Source organism: Myiozetetes cayanensis, unplaced genomic scaffold, assembly GCF_022539395.1.
Source record: "Myiozetetes cayanensis isolate MyiCay16 unplaced genomic scaffold, myiCay2020 scf7, whole genome shotgun sequence".
NCBI classification, from domain to species: domain Eukaryota; kingdom Metazoa; phylum Chordata; class Aves; order Passeriformes; family Tyrannidae; genus Myiozetetes; species Myiozetetes cayanensis.
The window spans coordinates 18,691,375-18,716,159 of NW_026087964.1; positions in this window are offsets into that span (position 1 = coordinate 18,691,375).

The window sequence follows — 24,785 nt, forward strand, 5'->3', positions numbered from 1 at the left end:
TAAATGTATAATAGTCTGCATGCTACATCTTCATTTCTTAAGTAAATATGCATTATTATTAACAAAACCAAGTGTAATGGAGGACAAGTTGTCTAATTTACATTTCTATCCAGCCTTCACAAAAAGTAAATTTTTAAATCAACCATATTTATGATGAAGCAATGTAATGATGTTGTATTCAATTCGAGTCTCACTAATGGTCTCATTAAATTAGTTACATTCAGAATGCCCAATTTACAGCATTCATAATTTTTCATCTCATCTTGTTCAGCAGATACTAAGGAATTTTCTTTCAGTTAAAAGTTATTTTTGCAAACACTAAAAAAGAATTCACAACAAAAACAAAAAACCTCTCTAGTTCTTATTTTAGTCTTGTTCTACTTAAAAATTATTTTCTTGCAGTGATGTTAAATTGGATAGTTACTTTTGCCTTTTCACATATGATCATCACTGGTACTAACAAGTGCTCAAGTGATGCACTCAATATACAGTGATCAACACTGCAATCTCTACCATTGCCATTTGTTAATTAACATTATTTTGTGGTTGTTCCAACACAGAAAAGGAATTTTATTTATAGATCTTAAAATAAACATCTCGAAGAGGCTTTTCATAATGATATGGATTCGAAAACCAAAGTCAGTTCTTGTCAGAAGACCTCTAAAAAGTAGCCCTCCTTACTCAAACATTGCTCAGAAAGAGAACCAAAGAGTTGTAGAATTCCAGGATGATGAGCTTTTAGTAGTATAAGCCTCTATAGGGATTCAAAATCAAGCATGGAGGTTACAGCAGTTGTCAGATTTCACTAACTTGATTGAAGACTAGAACCTGTACTGGACTATACACAGTAGAACAACTTCAGATGTTGGGATTGTGACTAACCAGTTGTGTTCACAATCCTCTGGCTTCCTTCCCTATCTATAGACCTAACAGTACCATGGTAGGACCTTCTGCAGGATTGGCAGAGTCAGCATTGATTTGATGTGTACAAATCGTCTGGTACTCTGGGCTGATACAAGAAGAAAGTTTGGGAGTTATGATCCGTAAACACTGTGATAAGCCTGTACAATTAGCTCCATTAGTTTAAAATGCTAAATTTAATTTTCAGAGAACACTGTAATTAGCAGACTCCCAACTGCCAGTTTGTCAGATAACTTAAACTACAGAAGCAAATGTTGTTCTCATCTAGCAGATGAACAGTAACTGCTGATACTTGCTGGCCCTTTCTCACCCTGCAGGTTTTCCTGGTGATGTCCACAGTGCAGATCCCAGTCTCTGTGCCCAGTAACACGCCAACTTTATGAAAATTGTTTTGCACCACTGCCCTCTGTGAGGAATGTTCCAGACTACAAGAATGATCCTGCACGAAAAGAACTATCAGTACCAAAACTAAGAGTCAGACATCGTTTTTAGTATAATTGTTGAATTGCAGAACTCTTTGCATCAGGATGCATGTCTCAAAGCCTGTATGCCAGTTTAATAAAGACAAAAGCAAGTGGCACTTCCCGACTGAAAACTCTGTTTCTGCTGCTGGTGGACAAAAGTGGGATTCCATCCCTCCAGAAGTGGTTACCCTGAAAGGCAGAGGAAAAAGAATCAGCTGCAATATTGTCTACAGTATTGTAAGAACACTTGTAGGTGGTCTTCCAAAGAGGACAGCAGTAGCAAGAACTTCTTCATTCAAGTTATGCAGTACCCTGATCTGTCACTGAAGAGTCTGACAAAGGAAACTGAGAAATGAGTTAGTAGTTTGTATGATCAAGTTGCAAGATGGTTTGTCAGTACTACTCTTTTCAGATTATTTACAAACACATGAAGATGTTACTTCGTTAGTTTCATTGGTGGTCTAGTGGTAAGGGCGTGGCGCTATCACCTCCGAGGCCCGGGTTCGATTCCTGGTCAGGGACACTCCCGGGCAGGTGGGGCTCGTTAGCCCTTAAAGGCAACCCATCTACGTCCTAAGGACCTCGCTGCCACCGTCCAAGCTCGCTTGGCCCCGGCAGATGAACCTTAGGATTAAAGGGTGGGCTCAGTTCCGCGCACACTGTGTCTCACCTAAAAAATCCAATGCGCAGGCTGGAAGGTGGAAAGACCTTCCCTGGATCTTCGCTCGCGAAGACTGGCCATTATTATTATTATTATTATTATTAGTTTCATTCAAGTCACAGCTTTAAGTTTGATAGTGTTTTGTGGAGCAGGAAGGAAGGGAAATAGATGGGGTTCTTTTTAAATTCATAGATTCTGATGTAGTCACATAATTCTAAGATGAAAACCGTAAAGTAAACACAGGTGGTAAATTCAGCACTATCATGTTAAAACTTGCCTTTCATTCAAGTTGCAACTTTTCAGTCACATGCTAGGCTGCCTTTTTGAATAAATCTGACCTGTTCTGACCAAACTTGGTTTTGTTTGGAAATTTTCACTTAATGGAACCTGGAATAGATAAGTGTTTCTGGAACTTTCATGGTCTGGAACCTGTTCTATATTTTTGTAGAAGAACTGGATATATTAACAACAGAACACATTCTAAAAATTGGAACCCAAGTAGGTAAAGCTATTTCTCAACAAAGATGTCTAAATAACCAACAGCAATTTTTATTCATGCAGTGTTTCTTTTTGATTAAGTCTCTGTTCACCTGCTACTTGTTCCAAAAACTTGAGACTTCTATTTCTCAATTGGTAAAAGAAAGATGTTTTTCCACCTCTTTTAAAGCAGTATAGGTCCTTTACAAACATATTTAGTATTGGAAATCAACACTGAACCATTGAGAGCCCTGACATACTGGATCTACTTTATACACACACACACACACACACATAACACACACACACACACATATATATATAGTTTTGTAGGCTTTATCAAGATTTATCCCACAGTCCTTTCCAAAGCAAAACTGTAGTCGTTTGAAATATCATTTTCCCCCAGAGTGAATAGAATATTTAATGTAAATGTAATTACATGACCAAATACATTATCACACAGTATAAAAATACGGTGGTCATCAGTGCCAGTTACCATCATTCAGCATGTATTCATTTCTATTCTAGTGAACAACTTTTCTCTCTTGAACATTTTTCTGGGGTAGTTTAATAAGGGCTGATTTCCTAATAGTTCACATTGTGTTACTCATCCAACATACAAGAAAGATCCTTAGTATTCAATCACATTAATTCTTCCTCCCTTTAATTTTTTTTTATGTTAAGCTGATATAAAATTGATATTCTCCCTGTGTGCTTATACATCTCCTTATCCCTGATATCTTTTAACTTGTTTAATGCCTTTCCCACTGTTTGAAGATAATTCGTTTCTTTCTGAGTTCAAAAATCTAAGAATTGAAACAAGTTTATAGACTTTACTTTTTGAGTTCTGATTCATTTCCCCTTTTATTTTTTTATTTTTTTTTTAATGGCCTTTTCAGCAATATGGTAATCTCTCCAGAAGGGTATTTTGGTGTTATAATCCTTTTTATACTCCCATTACTTTTGTAACTAGTGGACTAGTTCAGGTTAAAGATTTTTTTTTTGTATTATTAAAATTAGAATGAAAGATTAACTCAAAAGCATTACTATCTGAGTTTATCTTCGTCAAAACACATAGATTAAACCTGATAAATAAGTCTTTTGAATTGCCTGTTTTTATATTTGCCAGCTGCATAATTTCTTGTCCTTAGAACTTAATTACATCCTCTGCCTGTTTCCATTAGTATGGAAAATATGAGCAGTGATAATTCAGTACAACCTAAACATTTAGGGATATGACATCACACCTTATTTTGGACGGTGAGATTATGAGTTGTAATCCCTAATTTACTACTCATCTTGTATATATTCCTGTCTTCCATTCCTCCCTCCCATACTTGGAAAATAAATAGGACATATAAAATGGACTGTGTAACAAGTACACCAGAGGTCTTCTTGAAACATATTTTCCCTAACACAGGGGTAAAAGGAAAGCATCTATGACCTTCTGAAAATAAGAGATTGTAATTTTTGGAATTGTTGTCTGTAACCTTGCTGTTTATAAAACTGAGACAAAATGAGTGTCTACTTACAGTTTTTATTGCTCTGTTTGTTTCTCACAAGTCTCACTAAAATTTAATAATTAATTGAACAAGGTATGCACATATTCATAGAATAGAATCAATCACAGAATGGCCTAGTTGGAAGGGACATTAAAAATCATCTAGTTCCATCCCCCATGCCATGGACAGGGACACCTTCCACTACACTAGGTTGTTCAAAGCTCCATCCAACCTGGGCTTGAACACTTCCAGGGATGGGGCATCCACAATTTCTCTGGGCAACCTGTTCCAGTGCCTCATCACCATCACAGTAAAGAATTTCTTCCAAACATATGTGTTGACTCAGATCTCATTCTTCTGTTCTGTCTTGAGTATCTATCTTTATTTAATCTAAAGATCACTGGAAATCTTTCTCTGAAAATAGTTCTTTTACCTGGCAGGAGTGTCCACCAAAAGTAGTTCCCAAAGACATGATCAAAGCTCTATGGATAGGAAATCTCTTCTGAGCTCATTAGTATATTACACAAGTGGGAAAGATAATGGCTTGTAGTCTCTCAGCTTTGCTGAGATGAAGCAGAATAAGATCTCACTTTTTATTGCTAGCCAGTGACGCCAAGTAGCTTTACATGTACTCCACTTTAGAAGTATAATTCAGCACAGTAATTATATCTCAACATATAAATTTAATTTACAGCTAGAGTGCCTAATATACCCAGAGGTCACACTATAATGTATAGCCCTTTTTCTACTGTTACTGTTTTTTTTGGGGTTTTTTTGTAGCATGAATTAATGTGTCACAAGTCAACAGTCATTGTAATATTCAAGGAAAGAAAATGTGTCTTTCTCTTCAAACCATTTATTACACATCCAACCCTGAAGATGTTTTTAATTAGTTGATGAGAATGGCAAATAATAAACTTCACGAACATTTTATTACACTGTGTTTGAGTATTAATTGTTGCCAATTCATCAACCCTAAAGCACATTAGTTCTGGAAAGATTTATTTTATCTGTTTTATATTTATAAGTACAATATAATCTTCAAAATATTAGTAAAAATTAATAAAAATCATTTGAATATAAACGTTAGCACTAGTATTCTCCTATCTGCAGCTGGTTTTAAATATTACCTTAGGAAATAGGGGTCCATCCTCAACCCAGTTCTCTTCAACCTCTTCATTAATGACCTGAACACAGGACTTGAAGTAATACTAAGCAAGTTTACCGATGACACCAAATTGGGAGGAGCTGTCTACTCCCTTGAGAGATGCCCTGCAGACAAACCTTGATAAATTAAAGAAATGGGCAGCCACCAATCATATGAATTTTAACAAGGGCAAATGCCAGATCCTGTACCTGGGACAGGGAAATCCTGGTTGTGTGTATAGACAAGGGAAGGAGATACTGAAAAGCAGTGCCATGAAAAGGGACCTCGGGGTCCTGGTCAGTGACAAGCTGAATATGAGTCAGCAGTGCCCTGGCAGCCAGGATGGCCAACCGTGTCCTGGGGGGCATCAGGCAAAGCATCGCCAGCCGGTCAAGGGAGGGGATTGTCCCGCTCTGCTCTGCACTGGCGTAGCCTCATCTTGAGTATTGTGTGCAGTTTTGGGCACCATAATATAAAAAAGACTTTAGGCTATTAGAGAGCATCTGAAGGAGGACAATAAAGATGTGAAGGGCCTTGAGGTGAAGCCATATGAGGAGCTGCTGAGGTGACTTGGTCTGTTCAGCCTGGAGGAGACAGGAGAAACCTCACTGTGGTCTTCAACATCCTTACAAGGGGAAGCAGAGGGACAGGTACTGATCTCTTTACCCTCTTGAACAATGAGAGGACTCAAGGAAATGTCATGAAGCTGAGTCAGGGAAGGTTTATGTTAGATATCAGGAAGAGGGTTTTCACTCAGGGGATGGTTGGGCACTGGAACAGGTTCCCTGGTGAAGTGGTCAGAGCACCAAACCTGACAGAATTCAAAAAGCATTTGGACAATGCTTTAAGGTATATTGTGGGATTCTTGAGGTGCCCTGCACAGGGCCAGGAGTTGGACCCAGTGACCCTTAGGGGTCCCTTCCAACTCAGTATATTCTATGATCCTATGAAATATTTTGTTCATTAGTGATTGATTTTAAATTATAGTCATAATTTAACCTGCTCTTGGTCTTTTTAATTACCATACTGGTAATTCTTTGAACTCTATATTTCACCTGAGAATTAATTAGATAACATTTTCCTCCTTATCTGGTTCATTTTTCAGTGTCATAGACACTACTTTGTGCAGGCTTTGTAGTTATTTTGTGATGAAACAGTTATCTGTTTCATCACGAAATAACTACACTAGTCTGAAAAGAGAGTCTCAGTGACATTTATAGAAGGAATTTGTAATGGATGCAAATGCACAGCAGAACCTAAACACTAGCCTAGAACAAATTAAGAAATATGTTAAGTCAGGAGAAATAGATTGCTGAAGGAATTCTTTCAACTTGAATCTTTCAGTGCACAAGGGAGATTTGTATATAGCAGAAACCTTTTATAAGGTATAATCCACTTCACCTTGGGTTACAACCCAAGCCACAAACAGTGATATTATATCTGTCTTGACAGCACAGCAGAGGACAAGTTCAACAGAGACAGTAAAGTTCTCCAACTCTTGTTCATGTCATGTCTAGAGAAAGGAGGGACTGTTGGCAGTCTTCATACTCACAGGATGTTGAAAGAGAATTTTCCAGAAAAGGAGTCTGTCACCTCATTTTTTAAAATTCCTAATTTTCTATGGCATATGCTCTTGTACAGCATATGTAGAGTACCAAAATTAGTTATTCTCTACAGTGATGAGTTCTAGGAACTCTATCTATCTGCTTAGATACTGAAGAAAAAGTAGTCAATTATATGCTAATAGGAGTTGCAGATATTATAATATTATAATAATATTATTATAATATTGCAAACTAAAACAAAACAAAACAAACAAAAACAAAATCATAAAAGAAAGATCTACTAAAATAAGCACCCTAAGCTGCAATCCCTCCTGGATGCACTGGTCCTTTAGTTTTAGCCACTTGCCTTTCTGGTGAACTCAATAAATACCGTGACAAAACTGGTCTTTGTTTTGTTTTTATTTTCCTGAGAAGCAATATTTCTCAGCCTATTGACTGTCATAGGCTTCTGACAGGAAATCTGCTGTTAAACGGGTGCACAATACTTCCAGTAACAGATTAGAAAGCATGTGAACTTGTAACCTGACATGTGAAACAGCATTTAACCCCTTTTTACAAAGCTATGAGCACTTGTCCTGGGAGTGCAATAAGATTAAAGTAGTAGCAAGGGCATAGAGAGCAATGTTCGAAGGCTGACTGAAAAAAATTTTTAAGAAAATTTTTTAAAAGAGAAGAGGTTGTCTGCTTTACAGAATTAAGGATTATAATTCAAATACAGAAAAGTTTAAGGGGAAAACTAAGTTATTGTAAATCGAGATTCCAAAACAACAGTGATTGCATTTGGTAAAGATAAAGTTTGGATTGTCTTACCACTAAGACTGACATTTCCATGCTCTTAAATGTGTGATAAATGTTATTTTTACCAAAAATATCATGGTTTTGCTAATATTTTTCTTTTTTTCCTAAAACATTCAAATAACTTGTTGCTAGTACAATTACTCCTTTCAAAATGGTGGTGTTTGGGCCATAGGTTTTAACAGAAAAGAAGGAACATGGAAATCGACTCACAACATGCTTTTATTTGCCTTCCAGGGAATGTTGAATAACAGTCTTTAAACAGACTAATTTTATTTCTTTCTCTGTATGAACACTTAGGTGTACTTATACAAAGCTTGACTCTAAAGTATCATTTTATTTTTCCTTCTAGTGTTTTCAAACCATTCACACTGTGCACAGGCAGAACTCCAGAACAGATGCTTTGTCACCCCAACCTAGACTGTGCTGTGTTTTTCCCAGATGGTTTCTCAGTTCAGATTTTATAATGACAAAGACTTTTTGACTTCTAATTAGATCTTTATAGTGCTTCTTCAAGCAGCAGGAAAAGTTAGCAAAACAAATATCTGCTGTCCTGTTATATGAAGACCATCATCGTATTTTTCCATAAGGCAACAGCACTTCCACAATAAGGTAATTTTCTTCAAATTTATTCAAGGAACTGGGTTACTGCCTGACAAAGCAACTTTTTTATTGAATAAGCATGATGTTTCCAAAATAACTTTCAGACATTCACTGAAATAGCTACATTACAAATATAATCAATTCCTGTTTGATAGCTTTACTGTTTTAACTGCTTGTACGGCTGCAATTAATGCTATATCTACCTTTGGAATACTCTTCTAACATAATGCAATTTTTAAATGTTTGCAGTCTCATGATCTTTCATGAGTCAATGGTATTTGCTATCTAGTTCTATGCTTCAGTCCTCTTTGAAGGTCATGTACTTTTCAATTGCATCAGTACAAGAGGCTGGGAGCAGAAAGGTCTGATGACTCCTTGTCCCTCTTTATTTTTGCAGTGCAAGCAGAAGCTCTGTGGAAGCTATTTTCCCTGTTGTGCTGTCACATAATGAAGCTACAAAGAGTAATAAAAGATTATCAGGGGTTCTTCCTTCTCTAATTTCATTCATATGCCACTATAAGGGCATGTCATGGTCTCCAGTTCTGGAGAACTGACCATAATTTGTCACACCTGAAAGAATTGTTTCATATCAAGGCCACTGAGGCTGTTCATAGGCTTCTCTGTCACTACATGTCAGTCCTAGCACTGGCTTATGTTCCTGTTATCAATTTCCCTGTCAAGTTGCAGTTAAACAAATTCTTTTAAGAGAATGATTTCTTCTGAATAATTCTAATTAATATAATAAATATCAAGTAACCAATATTACAAACACAATTACCTTTACACATAGCTGTTTGGACTAAGAGATATTTCAAAGGGATTAGCATCAGTGCCCAGTAAATGCTCTTTTATGTTTGAATGAAAAATATAACAATGAGTGGCTTTTTTAAGACAGCCATAATCCTTCTAACTTGTGCACAGGACATTTAATGACTCTCACATATCTTGCTTTGTTTAACATCATATATATTCAGTTATACAAAACTTACTAATGTGTTTTTCACAAAATTTTATAAACAATTCTTATAATAAAAATCCATCACAAATCACAAAAGAGTGAACAGGAATGTCTCAAAGAGCACTACCTCATCTGCATAACTGTAGATAGGTTACATATTAACAAGGTTCTTGAAGGCTGGGATAATGATTTTGCATACTAAACAGCTATGCCTTCTGTACGCTGCTATTCCATTCTAGTAGTTATGTCATAAACTGTCTAAGTGTAACCTAAGGTAGGTGAATTTTCTTTAACATAAAAGACTTAATAATGAGAAAACAAATAGAATCTTTAGTTTAACTAATTCTTTTGCATAAAGGTCGTCATACTGAGTATAGAAGCTCATAAAGGGCCTTAGCTGCAGTACAGTGAAAAGTTCAAGTTAGGTATGAATTTCTTCACCACAGAGACTAACAACAGCTTACAAATCTGTGTGGTTAATAAGCAGATTTCTTAGGGAGAAGTAGTATAGTTTATTGGACCAACTGCCACAGTTGGAAAAAAGAACCAATACTTGGCAGAAAACTGAAATAGAGCCAAACAATTCCAAACAAAGTACATTGGAACAAACACTTTTCATTGTATTTCATTACATAAACTGACCATTTTTGAAAATGGAATAGTTAGTGGGGGAGAATAGTGGCAGGAGAAGAGATGATAAAATCCTTGGCATTTTGAGAAAGAGGCAGAAACAGGCAGTTAGTCACTCCGAGACCAAAGCATTGTATGGTCTTTTTTTCCTCAAAAAAATCTATTTCCCCATCATTTTATTAAAGATATTATCTCCCTCTGGAAATTTACCTCACTTATATCCCTAGACTATTACAAGTCCAATAGCACTGCACTTCTGATTGATGGCTTAGTACACAGAACATATCTGTCATTTGCTCTTTGGGAGATATTAAACCCCAGCAAAACTGTAGAAATATCCTTCTGAAGATGGGCACCAGATAAAACCTAATATAAATCAGAGCTCAGAACCTGAGATTTTCACAAGCATTATGATCTCCTGCTGGAATAATCCTACCCTTTTTCAGCTTCAGGAAAAATAAAACATACCCAGATATAAAAATGAGAGTTAGTATTATCTCAGACCAAAATATGCTAAGTTAAAGTTTTGGCATCCGTTGTATGAGTATATGAAATTAGGTCCCATGGAATTGAGTCAGCGAAGAAATTCATTACCTAAACTGGTGCTAAAATAAAAAATAGATACATAAATCCAAAACTGAGATCCCAAATCCCTTTGATTATGTTGCTTAACCCTGGAAGTTCTTTTTCAATCACTTTGTTAGTCAGGGTTTTTACCAAGAAAGCAAGGCTTGTTTGTTTTGAACTCCCTTCTGCAGGAATGGAAGTTGATTTACCCTTCCATGTGAGTGTTCTAGTCACTAGGTCATTCTGGAAAATAGAATACTACTATTGTAGGCTTTATATCTCTACCTTCAGGATAAGTTTACTACCGGTAGTTGTCTCTCAGCCAAAGTAATCTTGCAAAGTCTTGGAAGAAGATGGCATTTTAGACATATTCTTATACTCGATATCTCTTTATGCTTTGATCTCAACAACTGCTAACTCTTGCTATGAAATCTTGCCCTCTTACTCCATCCCTACAAATTGCCTTTCATTGGTACAATTTCTGTTCATCTGACAAACCACAGAAGATTACCAGTCTATAAAAAGTAGCATGCTTTATTCTTTCACTACTTATTTTAAAATATTTTAAAATAGAGCTTCTTTAATAAAGCTTAAAGGGTTTTTTTCCAAACAGTTAGAGATATTAATTGCAGACTTGATGCTTTGCTCACTCAGGTCAGCAAGTTTCTGTTGATTTTGGTAGAGTCCAAGAATAATATGCTAACTCACTATCTGCATTTCCAGTATTGGTGTAGATTTTGAATATTATATTAACAGCAGAGAAGAAAGAATGATTCACTAATGCAAGAGGTTTAGGTTACATTCCTATTAGTTACACTTCCATTTTTCCTATTGAAGACCACACCAAAAGTTTATGCTTGGGCTCAGAGGACTTAAATATAAGTTATGGCAACTCTTATTGATGGCCCTTGGACAGTGTGCAAACACACAAGAACTAGGAGATGGAACTGTACGGAGAAAAGGATTTAAGTAAACAGCCCAAGTAACTAAGCAGAAAAACAGCTATGCTAAGAAATTTCAGGACCACATAGAATATCACATTACTTTCCTAGATGCAATATTAAAAGCCACAGAACTCTATCTAGCTTACCTGTGTATTGTTCCAAAAGCACATCATTCAAAAGGTATCCAGCTTTGGTTTCCTGAGAATCTCCCCATCTCTTAGAACCCCTCGCTTGGTTCTAAGGACAATTTACATTTCCCAAAAGCGGGCAAGCAATTAAACACATAAACAACAAAACCACATAAAAGAGTAACAGTTTTTATTTTATCTTAACACACCTATATGCCTCATTTTAAATAGAGAGTATTACCCTTTCTATTTAAAACTTCAAAAGCTTCAGATTTTCAGTTATGAAGCAACTGAGCTCTAAAGAAACCAGATGAATATTGGAATTCCTTTCAGCTGGTGTTGATTTTACAGATTATTCCAGACTAGTGAAATCTGATGTAGTCAATCAGTCAAGCTGCTTGAACAATCTGCTCCACTCCAACAGTGCCATATTTTGTCTATTCCACTGTCATCACTGAAGATATTTGTTGTCTTCTCAGTGGAACCCAAAATGTCTATCATGATTAATTTTAAAAATACTAACCATATTTTGCACAGCTAGGGGACATATGTCAGTCCTGAATATTTAATAATAAAATAGAGTAATATAATCTAATTGAAGGGTTATGATGAGCTATAAGCTACTTTGACTTCATCCCTTTTCCATGCAGATTTATACAACAAACTTCAAGTTATACACAAGCATATATGAATATTTCTAAATAGAAAACATGTAGTAAACACAACAAAAATATCTGCTGAATACTTTATATTCCTAGATATTTCAGTACTGTGGTCAAAGTCAAGACGAGAGATGTATTTAAGGTACTGTCTTCATCTATCCAACATACAGTGTTGAGAGGAATATCTTTCTCACATCCTTCCCCTATGATGGTACTCAGATTTTTATTACAAAGTTGGTGAAGGAATAGTAAAGAAATGAAGTTTAGAAATCTCATGAGCAATCTAGTTCAGTAAGAAACTTTTGCCCTGAAGAAGAAAGAGCAGCTGAATCAAGCTTTCATGTCAAAACATTATGTCTTCCAAATACTTTGACTTATATGTCATAAAAAGTGACCTTCAAATAATCCAGGCAATCTGATAACATAGAAGAGTAGGTGACAGTGCACAGTTAAGTTCACAGCCTTGTGTTTATATATGATTTCATGTAGTTTAAGGAATAATATCAGTGAGAATGTAGAAACCTATTCCTGTGATTTCAAAAAAGAACTTCTATCCATACAAACTTCAGAGAAAAGCTGTGTAATGTGAATAGCAGTGCTGTAAAAAAAAAATCCAGAGACCTTTCCTTTCCAATTATTCGATATAAGTAACTACTATAAATTGGGTCTTAATTCATATATTAAAAATTAAAATATTAAAATATACAGTATTGAAATATAATGCAAAACATTCATTTACCAAATGTTTTATCATTTCAGAATTATTAGACCTGTCTTTATTAATAAATAATTATTAAACAGAATAGGATTAAAATCAACCTTTTAAATGTGTTATTGAATAGACTGAATGCTTTTCTGAAGTCTCTCAGCTGTTGATAGAAGCAAATTTACCTGTCATTTCCATTTTTTAGAAATCTGACACCAATTCTATATGATATATTCCAGCATTATTAGCTGCAGCTTTGCTGATTAGGAATTACTGTCTACTATTTCCATAAATTACACATCATTAACAGTGACAGGCAGGCACAAGGAGCTGCTCTGTTAAAGCACAGGTCTCACATAGGTCTTGCGCTATAAACCAGTGAGGAACTTTCTTTGTAAGGAGCTGTATGGTCTTTGATCCCTCTGACATTAAGAGTTTAAATAAATTATAATTCATAATTACCACATCCAAATTTTAAGGAGAGGTGCTAAGGTGAGGGTAATTTAAAGATGCCCCACATTATTAAAAAAAAAAAAAAAGACTTTTTGTAACGTATGCCTTAAAACAACATTTCACCCATCCAAGAAATCCTATCAATAACCTTGGATCTCATAAGATAACAGAACCAAGTCCTATATGTTACATCAAATAATCTATTTTTATTTATTTTTAAATGAAGCAGCCAAAGTTAATAATGATGATGTGACTTAACATATATTTGTAGTATTACCCTACTTGTTTGGCATAGCTTATCATCTATTACATTACAGACACAATCTAAGCTATGCAATTGCAGCTCATCTTGAGAAAGCATAGTAAAACAATTGATATATACAAACCCCTCATATTTTCTTAATGTGGAACTGTGAAATGCATGACAGAAATGGCCATAACCACAGTCTAAAATATCCTGCAAGGTTGCTCTACTGTCTAAAATACTCCTCTGAAAGCAGTGTCCTCCTACAGCTCTTTTGCTGAAACATGGAGATGTTGGTCTGTTTTCTGTAAAAGTCAATTCTGTTACTATGGTTAGTGTGTTCACCCCTACCAAATCAAACTTGTCAGAGAATTTATATGAAAAAGATTTAGTTTAATGCAACCTGATTACATATCAAAGCCAAAGTAGTTATTGAGCTGAAATAAATCTCTGTGATATGAAAGACTCATGGATGTAAAATGAAGTTTTAAGTTACTTAGAAGTTCTTAAAAGAATATATAAAAGTTATGGCAACTGCATTCTCGGTTGTTGCTGCCTACATAGAGACTATTAATTTATGAATTCAGTCTTCAGTTTTGACTTTGTAACATTTTGTATTTACTTTTTACTCACTGTTTTAAAGGGGCAAATAACAAACATTCTATTCCCCATGGACTATTTCATCAGTGTAATTTGCTGCTTTTATATCTTAAGTAAAACTGAAATATAATTAATTTTATTTCTAATTACTATTGAGAATATACCTCTGCAATGATAAAAATAACAATTAAGTTCATATTCTTTCTTATGGTACCAAATTTTATAAGTGTAATTTTAGAATTTTATTTCTGAACTGTATGTAAACAAATCTGGAACCTTGAAGGATACTTCTGTACTTGTAATATTAAAGGTATGAGCTTTATCAAATATTTTGTAGATGTAAACATTCCAGTATGAGCATAGCTATCATTCCTTGTTCTTTCATTTCCCCTTTTTTGCCTCTTACTGCTTCCAGTTCGGAATAAGATCAATATTTTTTCCCTTTATTTTCTAAATTTCTCCATGTAATTCATGGCTAGGCTTCATGAATGAAGATTTGAGAAGGGCTCTACCCACGCTTGCTGCAAGCAGCACTGATGGCTAAAAAGGCCAATGCGAGATAGACAAGTCCGGTTGCAGAAGGCACAGCAGAAAGACTCCCCAGGTGATATCAGCAAGATGCGATTCTTTCTGCGTTGTCTTTTCTCCTCGAGAGTGATCCTGCGTGTGTTCTCAAAAGCAGCAGCAGCGTTATAGATGGTGTGTCTCCAGGCCTCCCGATTGGAGGCCAGGGTAGACCAATGGTGGTGATCAATATGGCCAAGGCTGAGGGATTGTTTCAGGCAGTCCTTGTATCTCCTCTTCGGGGCTCCTCTCTTGTGGCTGCCAGTGGCAAGTTCCCCATAGAGTACGATCTTAGGGAGGCGGTAGTCCTGCATCCTGGAGACGTGCCCTGCCCAGCGCAGCTGTGTTCTCAGCAGCATGGCCTCAAAGCTGTCCATGTAATAAACAGTTAAATATATACTCATCTTTCTTACTTTCCATTTTAGAAAAAGAAAATATTTTAATAAATGTAAAAATAAAGTTAAAAATTACTACAATTTTAAATAATTGTGAGAGCTTAATAGAATAATAGTGCGTTATGGTCCTGAGAAGTATGAATAAGAGAACTAGCTGAATTAAAACATGTCTACAGGTAAATTTTTGCATTCAATTCAGAAATACTGTAAAAAATTAGAGAGTTTTAGGTGGAAGGAAATAAAATTGGTTTTACCATTAAAACACACAAAATAGCTTTATACCTCAGAGTAAAATTTAATTAATACACAAAAGTTTGCATTACTTTAAACATTTTCTCTATGGATTTCAATTTTAAATGAAGTGTTTATTGTTTTTTTCTGTGTTGATGTGTCTCTACAATACATAAAATATGTTCTGAAAAATATTTTATGATATTTATATATTGCATGCTCTTTCTGACCTTTGGATAAAGCATGAACAGAATGGTTCAGCATTCTGCCCCATCAGCCTATTTTCTGCATTACAAGTAGCTTTTTATTGAGTTGTGACTGTTGAGGACTCAAGTGCATTGTGATAAATATTGAAAATTGCTTCTTATTAGGAGATTAATGTGTTTGGTCATTGGTCTCTCTGGACATTACTTCTTAATAAGAGCAATTTGCTTAAATTGCTTTTCTCACTCCTTTTGTTAATATTACAAAATTACAAAAAAGAAAAGGGAAGGCTTTTAACCTTGATTTGAAGGAACTAATATTAAATTTTTCCATTTAGGATCTAAAGTAGTTGATTGACCCATGTAAAACCTAACCAGACTAACTGTACCAGAAAGGAGAGGTGGCCAATTACAGTTTCCCATATTTTTCAAAGATCTCCACTAAACTGTAAAGGAAGAAGTATGTGATAATGAATCATTACAATACCATGGCAAATAAGATATAGATGGTATATTTGTTATGCCTTGCTCTAGTAAAGAGATATCAGTATAACATTCACAGTTCCCACACAGGCGTTACTTCAGGAAAATAGTTGTTCTTCTAAACAGTTTCCAGAATTAATTTAAACATAAGTCTCACTTCTAAAAAAAACCATGAAAGAATTTTGTGGATTTTATCAGTGACTAAGCCTCCTCCAAAGGGATCTGCCTGAATGAATGATAATTCAGAGTTTGTCAGAATAACAGACTGGTATTTTTCATGTAAACAACTTTTATTTTGTTCTCTTTGAAGCAATGCACCCAGTTTTACTGTAAAGACAACTTTGCATTTGAAGATTTGATTACATTTTAACAATCGAAAGTGAAGCAACACTTTCAAGTTGAAGGAACACCACAATGATTGTCTGGAGTTTTTTATGACTCTTAATTGACTTCTTATATAGACTCTACATGAGGAATAATTTCCATATCTTGAAAACTTTTGGCAGCTAGAAATAGTGTTTCCACCATGACCACCTACTCTTTGCTCTAGGCAATTATTCCATGCCAAGGTGACTGGCACAAACAGGAATAACACTCATGTATTTTGCATCCACTGTAAGACTACCTTTCTTCTGTAAAAGTTCAATAGTGCTCTAAATTAGAAAAAATTAGTTTCACAATATTTTATTCAAATAATTTAGGTTTATTACAGTTTCCTTATATATGGTGCCTGCAAAAGGTAAGATGAAAATATATAATTCAAAAGTCTGTGCAAAAACTTATTTCAGTCACAAGAAGCTCTACAGTTGGATACAGGAAAAACAACAGTGTGGGTAAGAAAGTATTTTTATAATATATGACCTTGTGTAAATATATAGATAGAAATCTTATGTCAGGCAAAAAAATTCAATTTTTCAATAGTTCACTAGAAAAAAATCAGAAAGTTAAGATCATGATACAGGTAGATTTCCCTGAAGACACCGCTTTCATTAACAAAGGATTTAATGGTTTCCGATCACATAGTCAAATGTTGCAACTTCATCATCCAGAAAAACTCACAAGTTTTCTAACTTGTAAGACTTTAAAATATTGTGATGTCTGGGAATACAGTTTTCCTGCTATAATTTTTCAATACTGTATACTATGAGCTATTTGTTTTGCAAGCCTCAATAACCTCTTTCAATGCAATATCACAATATTGACCTTAACTATACAAACTAGCATGAACACAGAAAATCTAGGTGTTCAGTTGACTCTGGAGAGTGATAAACTAACAATTAAATTTTAATTATCTTGCATCATGCTGTGTGTGACTAAAAATAATGCATATAGTGCACTAAATACCATCTGAACCACTCTATCTAGATCTGACCTTAACTTGTAATGAAATTCTGATCAATATACAGCACTCTAAGTATACATGTGCAACAGAATATTCATCCATATTCTACTCAAAGAACATTTGAATTTCTTAATAGTTCTTCTCAATATGAAATCTTTCCAACTAATGGATCTATAAACTTACAGAGCTGAAATAAGTGCTATTAAAATAACAATTTGAACAGCCATGATTAATGGCATAGTCAGGAAATGCAAGTCAGAAGAGATGTATTAAACAATTGTAATATTTCTTTTCCTGTAACAAGGTTAAACCTGTGGATTAGCAACACAGTTTAATTTTCAATTACCTTGGTTACTCAAGCCTGCCACTGAAGACCCTTTTTATTTCTTTAGACAGATGGTAAAAGTGCAAACTAACTTTCATGTGCTTACACAATGTTTTAGACCTTCCAACACTCTAGTCATAACTGCACTATGTTTTCCTCAGAGGTGAGGGTTCCTCTTATACAACACGTAATGCTGATGCAAAGTTCACTGAAATTAATAAGATCTGTTCATTAATGGCAATACACTTGATCAGTTTCAATGTTCCTGATCCTGTAAAATCAGGTACTTTCTGTAGCTCACTTGTCCAAAACTTGTACAAATAAGAATGGTAACTTTTCCTGTTTGGTTAGATTGCTTAAGGTCAAAGAAAATGCAGATCACTGCCGATGCTCTGAGGCATCTGATACGTTATCATGATTATGGTAGTAACAACAGTTTTATCAAATTTCCTTATTTCCACCAAAAAGCATAATCTCTCTCTATATATACTTCCAGTAAGAAATAATTAAGATAGAACATTTAGACATAACAATTAAGACATACAAACTCGTGTGTGATTATTTCCACAGTTCCAGTGACGGACTTGCTGTTTATACTCAGAATACTTTATGTTGACAATTTCCTTGAGAAAGGCCATCATATCTAATGTTGAAAACATCTCTGTAACAAGTATGTTAGTAGCACTAAGAATACTAAAATTACTGAAAATAAAAATTTAATTTGTCTCTGAGGAACATCACAGTAAATTCCTATTGTTTTTCACCTAAGGCCTCAAAGATATATATGTGTTTGTTCTCAACTTTTTATTTGTCTGAGCACCTGTATTTCAATTGTTTAATTAAATTTCTTTATTTGATATGATCAAAACTCCTATGCAGCTACTCTTGCTTGTGACTGGAACAATTTAAGACGATCAGAGCAGTTCAAGACATTTCCAAGTAGATTTCTCGCCTCCTACTGAAGTTGTCAACTGTCAGCTGATTGTTGACAATGTATGCATTCTCTCAATTTCTTTTGATGTGAAGTAGAATAGGTTCCTTTAAAGTTGTCATGATTAAGGAATGCTACTTCATCTATCATAAGAACTGAAAAAAAAAGATTATTTTATTAGGGAAATATACCTTAAGAAACTGCAGAAATGTCCCACTGGAAAAGTTGGCTTAACCAAATCAAATACAATGAAAAATAACTATTTGAACACATGGTTCTTCAGTTTATTCCTAATACATCTACATGAATGGAAATAAACCATATGGTTCCCTTGGGTGTTTTTGTTTGTTCTCTCCACAGTTAATTAGGTTTTTTTTTACAGGTATCACCTAAGTAAAAGTTAAACCACGCAGATACCAAATGCCCCATTTTCTGCTGTCAAGACATACTATATTTCATACGAACCAAAGATTTATGGCTAAAAATTATAATGCATAATAGTAGTCATAAATGAAAAAAGAGTTTTCAGTGGTTTTGTTTCATCACATTCTTAATAGCTCAAAATTGATTTGAAAAGAAAGTTATGTAAAAATTTTGACTTCTAATTAGCTCTACTAAATAAACTTGTTTCCAGGTGACTGAAATTTTTTTTTCTTGGAGATGTTTCAGTTGTCAGAACAGACTTAAATGAACTACTCTAAATACAACCATTTTGTTTATTCTAGGTTTTGGAAAAGAGTGAACAAATAAACATTAAAGTAATGTTTACCTTGCCTTGGGAACCATGTAAGTTTCCTGTTTCAAGTTGTGTATCTGCTTTATGTATATTTCTTTGTCTTTTCTGCTTTTATCTGCAAAGCTTCTAGTTTATGAAATTTCAAAGACTTGTTTGTGAATTCATCCATACAACTACCACTCAAATCTGGGAAAGATTTATTTAAACTGTAAGCAATGCTTTGCAATATTAAAGGTGTATATTTTGAGAAGGATCTCTTTAAAATACTCTTTCAGGCTGAAATGTTTATTACTTAAGCCAATGGCACTGAAACTCAGAATCACAGATGAGTTTAACTACAAGCTGGTTTCTGAAGACAAAACACAAAAAGAAACAATTTTTATTTAAGGAAAATGTGGATAACCTGAAAATAAGTTGTGCAGTACATAAATATTAGGTGAATATGAAACATATACATTTCCTATGCTACTCAGTGTCATCGCTGACAATTATCTTCCCAGCTTGGAACACCAGTAATGTTGATTCCTTTAAAACTGATGAAACCTGCTGGTTTTCCCATTTTTATGTATCACTCAGTTCAGTAATCACTGTGTTTCAGAGGGGGAATAAGCTAATATGAAATTAGAGAACTCTCTTCAGAAATTCTTTGTTTTGGTACAGTAATAGAATCCTTCATGCTGCTTCACTGGGCATATCTATGATAAAAATTAAATATAAAGTCCCTTTTTCCCCATCATTTCTCAATATAGGTTTTTTTTCTATGCATTCTGCATTCATGAAGTCTGATGACAGGCATTTAAATAGGGAAAATATTTTTGAAGAATATTTCTTGTATAGACTAGAAATACGCCAGCATTATTGTCAATTTAATTTAGATTGTTAAAGATATAAAGTGTAAATATGACCTGCATGACAACATGTTTTCTGAAAGAGTCTTACTAATAATAAGATATGAAAGGGTCAGCAGGCATCTTGCAAAAAAATGGCAAGCATGATTTCTGTCCTTGTTAGAACAAAGATTCCAGGAAAAGGTTCCATTTCCAAAAACCCTTTATGTGTTCTGCCTTGGAGTGATTTTGATTCGCCATATAAATTTTTCACTGAGTTAGGCTGGATACCCTATCTCTAATAGTTGGTTTGCTGATTTGATGAGGCTGAGCCTTGCAGGTAAGATATTTGTTTTAGAAGTATCCTGTCTCCCACCTTTAAGGCAAGTGCTTTAAGTAGAAGCAGCTTTCTTAGTCCCGTGTGTATAGTGCAGAAAGAGCACAAAGCAATCCAGGACCAGGCAAAATTCAACACACTTTCTACTTAGAACTTTCTCTGAGAGTCTTTGCAACTGGTTTCTTGTTTGGAGTGTTAATCTTGCACTCTCTAAGCATTTAACATTCCCTAAGCACTCCATTGTCAATGAATTCAGAGGTTATAGATTCTGCTTCATTCAACCTTTATTGATTGGCACTGAAACACTTTACTTTTGATTGCAACATGAATTACAATGCTTAATTTATACTAAGGATGGTCTTGTGAGCTAAGCAGGGAAATGTTATTTTCTCTTTTGCACATGGGAACTGAATTGAAGTGCATATATGAAGTCCAGCTCTTCAAACATGCTTAGGGGAATTCATCCATCACATATGCAGTGAATTTCAGCCTAGGCTGTCACCTTAAACCATAGGCATCTTGATCTCATTTCAGTGGTAGCATTGAAAGTTTTGTTAGTTGATATTTGCAGAAATCACTGAATTGTAAGCCACATGCAATGGTAATGCAGTCTGTCAGGGTGTCCCCTGCATGGCAATTGACAAAGAAATAGTAAAAGTTCCTTCTCCAAATCAAGCAGAGCTTGGCTTTGAAGGTGAATCTCATATATCATAGGCATTATAGTTGTTCAGGGAATAGCACCTGCTCTGGCTTGACACATGGTAGAGACAAGTGCAGACTCAGAAAACCAGGATGATACACAGATGGAGGCTTCTGACTGGCCCTAAGCAGATGCCTTCCTCTCTCCAGTCAGCCTCTTAAATCTGCCTTATTCTTTTATTTTTAATGAATACTTAACTAACTGACATGGTTTCCTACCTATGCTTCTCTTTGGTGGAGCATTAACTATGTATTATGTGGAATCCAGGCATTCAGCTCAGGAGGGAGGATTTCAGTAGACCATTTTCCTTTCCATTCTGCCATATCTCTCCCTTCAGTTCTCAGCAATAAAAACAGCAAAAAATTCTTCCTGGATCTGAACCTTTTCTTCTTCAGATATAAAGACGATCTTTACTTTTTACCACACAATTAAGGGAAAAAAGAAAGAGGGGGTAAAGTGAAGCAGTGGCCTTGTGCATCTGTATTTTCTTTACAGGTTGTAAAATTTAAGTTAGCACATGCTTTATCAGAGTTATTGGGATTTCTGTGTATATTTATGAAAATATCTAGTACAAAAAATGAGTACAAACAGATTTTTTTAATAAATACTCTTTATTCTAATCCAAAGATCCTGTTCTAACCATGGTATTGTCACTAATTTTAGAATCATACAGTCTATGTAAAATATATGCTGAGGTACATGTAACATGGGTTAGCACATTATAGAAAGTCTTGTTAGCTCTCCATATCTTTAATGTCAGTGTTTCCAGAGAAGGTTTTCCAGAGAAGCCTGAAAGAGAGGTGCCAAAGACTTTGTATGATTTTTTGACCTTTTAAATAGGCAAAATCCGGCAAAGCATGCAAGACAAACTGATGTTACAAAATTCTCAGAACAAAACTACTAGGTTAACTTAATGCAAGTGCTGTAGGATTCACTAAATATTTTCTGAATTTAGCCAAACACCAGTTCCCAAAATCATGTATTTCCTGTCTCTTTCATTTTCAGATACTGGTACAGTTAACACAGTGATTACATTCACTGCAATGAGCAGAACTGAAGCTTCAGTTAGTAATGTTTTAAAAAACATTGAATTATCAATTTGATTTGATTTGTTAAATGGAATATTATGTCACCTGGAAAGAAGGCATTATGGTAAAAAAGTAACTTATCTGAAGAACTGTGCATTCACAAATAAAATTGACTATTTTAACTGCTATGATTTAAAGGCAAAATAGTTTGTATGCATAATAGGATAAACGTCCTTACTTGCTTCAAACAACATACTGACGTCTTAGAATGTGTAGTTTAGTTCCAGAAGCAATACTGTTTCTAACACTTTCTCCAATACATTATTATGCCTGCACTGAAAGGAATTTTCATCATTTATTGCACCCCTTAGATATCTACCATTAATTTATGTCTTGCACTCAGCACTCTGAAGTACTGACTTTGAATGACATTTTCTTCAGCTCCTTTCAGAGATGGCAAACACTGTCACTATTAGCTGAAGCTTTAGTACATTGCCTAAGAGTAAGTCTTAGGTCCATAGGTCATTCAGCAGTTCTGCTGTTGCAAATTATGATATCTCTTGTATTAGAGAAATTCCTTGCTTGTCAGAAATTATTCTTGTCACTGTGCTAAGATGCAGTTGGAATGAAAGTGATAGTGTAACATATGGTCTTTGCTCTAGGATGGCAGACACATATTCACTCTCTCAAAGTCTATTAATCAGCTCTTGATGCAGTGCCCTTAACTTGCTAACCTCACTTCTGCATTTTGCAGTAGAAAAATCACTTCACCAAAGTCTTTAAAGCAAGCTGTGCATTGTATTGTACATTTCATGGAAGCAGACTATCCTACAGTTTCTAATTTTAGCTTATTTTAAAGGGCTAACTATCATCTGGTGAACACAAGAATATAATGCTACAATTAAAGTTATGATATCGGGGTGGATACTTTGGTAATAATAACTGATTTTGTATAATGAACTTCTATAAAAACAGTTTTAGTAGAGATGTTTTTCATAAGGAGAAGAAACCAACAATATGCAGCAGATTTCCCTTTAATCTTATTATTTCTCTTTGTAGTTATTTGTTTAGTATAGTGTAATAAAGATCTTAGAAGGGCATTTCAGTAGATAGATCTATTACTTGGACACAGATATCCTATGTAGGCATACCAAATAAATATGTATTGAAAATATATCAAAAGAAATATAAATTATTCCAAGCAAGTATTTTTACTTCATTTGCCTAAATAATAAATTCCAAGACTGATTAAATAATCAGGAAAAACCAACAAAACTAGAACTAACAATGAGATTTACTGTGTCCATAACAAAACACTGACTAATCAGTACACAAATAAATTATACCCAGCCTTTTACAGCTGCATTAAAAGTTTAACCAAGTCAAACTGAATCCTGTGGAAGGATATGTATTCAGAAAACCACAGTATAGGAGCCAGATTTCTGTAGGTTCATTGCCTCATAAAACAACACCAGCTAACAACAGTCACCTTACAAAACCAGTTTGCCTTAAGGAATGTGCAAAATCATTTATTCTCAGTCAATGGTTTTTGTTGTGGTTTTACAGTCTGCTCAGCTACAGGTTTTAATTTGATACAACACTGGAGTATGTAGTAATTCTACAAGAAGCAAAGTAAAAATAGAAGCAGGAAAACATGTGCTCTTATTTGACTTAATTTTGGTCAGACAGTCAAACTATGTGTATGTTGACACCTGGCTGGCATGCAGAGATATATTTTTTTCTACTGGATTAGGTCCTTCTATAATAAGGAATACAAAGCTTTTCTGATGTATTTGTTTGAGGAGATATTTTGTTTTCTTTTTCACAGAAAAGCTAGTAGACCAATTTTTACGCCTCTGGTAAGAATACCCTTTCCTGAAGATAACCATGCAAATAATTCTTTACAAGACTGTACCTCTCTCTAAAAAAAAAAAAAAAATTAGGATGAAAATGTGCAGAAATATAACTGCACTGAACTACATCCACGTTCCTCACAGAACCCTCTCACAGTATTTTACAGTACTCTATGGAAGACGCTTGTAGTAACTTTGAGGACTATCCTGAGCACCACTTTACTAATTTGTAAGTAGCTTTCCATTATTTCTAAATAACTTTGACCTATAAATGTAATTTTGTCCATGAAGTTGTTATAATTATTTACATATAGCGATATACCTCCTATATCACATATTTATTATCATTAATGTTGAGAGAGGACAGTTTGATAAAAAAGAAAATCTGCCACAGGCATTGTTGAAGAAAAGACTGGAGTTCTGGGATGTGACGAAGGAAGTCCCTGCTAAACAGTGTATGATTTAGATAAAAGTGTTGACAGTCCCTAAGTTTTAGCCAAAGCTAGTAAAAGAGGCTGCTGTAAAGGCTGTTACACTGAATTATAGAATGGCTTTGGATGTTAAAGACCATCTAGTTCCATCCCTCTGCCATGGGCAGGAGCATCTTCCACTAGACCAGGTTGCTCAAAGCTCCATCCAGCCTTGCCTTGAACACTTCCAGGCATGAGACATCCACAACTTCTTTTTCCTAATACCTAATTGAAATCTACCTTCTTAAAGACATTGCCCCTTGTCCTATCATTGTACTGGGCAGGCTCATTGGGGAGGGGCAGAAGAAAAAGTAAACTAATTGATAGGGTGAA